The 3,778-nt window shown below is 36.4% G+C and overlaps 1 pseudogene; it reads left to right on the top strand.

The window, feature by feature from the left end:
• The first annotated feature begins 924 nt into the window (after positions 1 to 924).
• LOC128676076 (uncharacterized) lies at positions 925 to 2,706 on the top strand (annotated as a pseudogene).
• The last annotated feature ends 1,072 nt before the right edge of the window (positions 2,707 to 3,778 follow it).

The following is a 3,778-nucleotide window of genomic DNA, read 5'->3' as shown; positions in this document are numbered from 1 at the left end:
TCCAAAAAAAACATTGGTCTACTCGGTCTTCCATTACGGTTCAAATAATCTCTCATTCAATTTTGTACTACTTCCTTGATGTCGCGGTTGCAATCGCCTAAGTCCAAATTTATACAAGCATTTTTATTTTTGCATGTATGCATGTGTACCTTAAAAGGCAACAAGCGGCCAAGTGCGAGTCGGACTCACCTATGAAGGGTTCCGTAGCAGCAAGTACCATAACATAAAAGTTCTTTTTGATCGCGTATATTCGCGTATATTATATATATAAGGAAAAAAAAAGTAGAGGGTATGCGTTGAAAAAAAATAACTTTGATTTTTTTGGGACACAGGATATATATATATATATATATATACATTCCTTTGGTGATAAACTGACTCTAAAATAAATTTCACGTACTTCGGATAACAGCAACCCGTGCCGACTTGAATCGAAACATGTTGAATTACTTGAACTCCTAAGCGCGCAAGGACTTGCATGTGCCAGTGCGGATGTTTTTAGTCATTTCATCATTTATCACATTGTTTTCAAATTGTCATCATGTCAGTCGAATTGTGCAGTACGAAAAAGAGTGCAATATATTTAATTGGTAACGTAAAACATCAAATAACAGGTTCAAAACTTCCCTCTAATGGACAAGTTCTAGCAGTTTTCTTTTACAATATCCGCGAAGTGAATTTAAAAGTAAATGAGAGCGCAAATCTTACGATACGCGAGTGCATTATTTTTTGGGAAAAGGCGCGAATTCCTACTAAATCATTGCCAAACTGTATAAAGAAACTTGTAAACTTATATCAAGTTTGGAGAGACCTGCAAAAAAATGCTAAGAAAACACAAGATGTTTTTAAACGGCGCCGAGAAGAGAAGAGTTTGTTTCCAGTTTGGATAATCTACTTTATATCGCTCACGCTGATGCCTTGACTATGATGAAAATAGATGAAGACAAGATCTTCTTGCAGCGCCAGAGAGAGCCGGGTCGACCGGGCTACCTAACTGGTGTCGACAAAAGTTATCGAATAAAGAGGAAAGGGCGCGCCTTAGATCTATTTAAGAAGAGAATCGCCGTGCTAAATATTCAGCTGCGTCGACTTCCTCTGCAATCAACAATATCCGCGAACAACCTTTACCTATTCATTCGTCATCAGATTCCAGCGATTGCGAGGATTTGCAAGAAAGTTCCAAGAGCCCGCCTAGAACCTGAAATTTGTAAATCAGTGCGGAAGGATTTTATTACCCCGAAGTTAGTGGCAGCATTAGACCGATGTCAATTGAGTATGAGAGATTCTGTATTTATTAGCGAAGCCACTATTGAGGCTCTAGGACATAATATTGACGATTTTCCAATTAGCAAATTCTCCATCCAAAGAATCAGAGCGGAAAAACAAAAAGAGCGTGCGGAAGCTATAAAATCGATTTTCAAAACAAGGTCCCAGATGTTGTAACTGTTCACTGGGATGGAAAACTATTGCCTGCTTTGGATGGTCGAAAATCTTAAGAAGAACGTCTTCCAATTGTTATTTCTTATAAAGATAAGGAGCAACTTATATCTGTGCCACGTCTGGAGAGTTCTACTGGAAGTGAGCAAGCGCAGGCTGTTTGGACCGCAATAGTGACGTGACGGCTTCAAACACTGGTCGACTCAACGGAGCTTGTGTCCTTTTGGAGCAAAAGATCAACAGAGAACTTCTTATTTATGCTTGCCGCCATCACGTCTATGAATTGGTACTCAAAGCAGCCTTTGAAGCAAAAATTAGCCAGATGACAACAAGCCCAGATATCCCCCTATTTAAAAAGTTCCGAGACAGCTGGAAAAATATTGATAATACCAAAATTGAAACCTATCGTGCAAAAATTGCATCGTGCCTGACACTAAGTGAAATTGAGGACCTAATTTCGTTTTATCGCTCTGAACTGACGAAAACAATTGTCAGACGACTATCGTGAGTTAATAGAGCTCTCAATTATATTTTCAGGCGGAGATGAAGAAAACAAAATTAAAATCCGACCCCCCGGTGCCATGCATCAAGCTCGGTGGATGGCTAGAGCTATCTATTCCTTAAAAATATTATTACTTAGCTCTCAATTTAAAATTACTATTAAAGATAAGAACGCTCTGTTTGATGTCTGCTTGTTCATCGCTTCATCCTATGTCAAACTATAGATTCAGTGCATTTCTGCAGTTAAAGCACCTTACCAAGATCTGCGTGCTCTTTGAAAACTATGAGAGCTTATGAAAAAATTGATAAAAATATATCAAAACAGTGTTGAAGAAGTTTACTCAGCATTTATGGTATTTGACAGAGGAAGTATGTGTGTTATCGCTTTTTGACGATGAGGTGAGCCTAGAAAGTAAAGAAAAAATTATATCAAATTTGTCTAAGGATAGTATCTCGTCTCAAGAAAAACGCTATATACCTTCAAAAGAAGAATTAGACAGATTGTTGTACGAGAAAAAAATCGGAGAGTGCCCTGCTTCATGGTGTATTCATTCTTTATTTTTTGAAGCAAAACTGAAGCTATCAATGCTAAAAGCTGTAAATGACACTGCTGAAAGAGCGGTAAAATTGATGCAAGACTTTCACGGGTTAATCACAGTTAAAGAAGAACAAAAGCAATTTTTGTTACGTTGTATACAAGAACACCGTAAAATTTACCCTGATTGCAAAAAGAAAACTTTAAAACGAAAGTATATAGAAAGCCGTTAATACACAAAAATATCATTAAATACTATTTTTTCATAAAATTATTGATTGTTTTCTTCACGAATCCTAAATTATGGCTAAGTTACATTTTATTTCCATACTAATTCCTAATTCACGACTTTGAAGTCAAGTCGGCACGTGATAACATTAATGTATACTATAATATTTATTATTCAGAGGTCAAACCGAATAAATATAAATAGTATGCGCCGTATTAAAGAGGCCGGATTACATTATTCAGTCAGTAATAATACAACAAAAAGATTGTATGCAAAAACCAAAATTTCCAAATAACAAATTCCAATTAAATAAAAACAAATGCCGAATCGGTCTAAGTAATAGACGAATGTTGAAACTAAACAAAAGACACCTATATAAAGATCCTCAAAAACAAGTCTCGTGCGAGCAAGGTCACGGCTTTTTTTACCTTTCGTGACGTAATGCCACACAGTTTCGGCACAAGTCGCTATATTGCAGTCACAGCCACACCACCGAGTTTAAAATATTTCGAGTTTATTCATCAATATATCATTGTTTACATTTTAAACTTTGCTCGCGTATATCAGGATGGAGAATGCGCAGTTTTTATCTTGAAAGCCGTGTCGTGAAGTGCCAGTGCCCGAAGATTACTATCGAGTGAACTTATACTATGCTATTCTCGTATCGTTTTGGCGAACAATGTAGCCATAACATAAGGAAAGAAGAAGGAAAAGACCTCAAATAATATATTTACCAGAGATCTCGACTGCGGTTTGCGGTGTGCGGTGTGTTTTTGTATTTAACCTCACATTTTCCCTCAAAGTGATTCATCGTAGTTTATTGGAGTCATGGTGATGTTAACACCTAATGTGAAAATAGTGAATAAATGTGTGCATCAAAATACATAAAGAGTTGTTATCATAAAAATCGATAAAAGAGGAAAGATCTTAATAAGATGGATAAATGTGTGGCTATGTGTAGCGAAGAATCTAAAGTTGATTTTGACAATCTTACAGACAACATAGAAAATGTGCTAAGTGATGAAACAGGTAGGAAGTTGTTTAGAAACTTTATGTTTACTACAAAATTACGAGAT

The sequence above is a fragment of the Plodia interpunctella genome, chromosome 15, assembly GCF_027563975.2.
Source record: "Plodia interpunctella isolate USDA-ARS_2022_Savannah chromosome 15, ilPloInte3.2, whole genome shotgun sequence".
NCBI lineage: Eukaryota > Metazoa > Arthropoda > Insecta > Lepidoptera > Pyralidae > Plodia > Plodia interpunctella.
The sequence above is the reverse complement of the archived record's forward strand: the minus strand, read 5'-3'. Positions and strand labels throughout refer to the sequence as shown.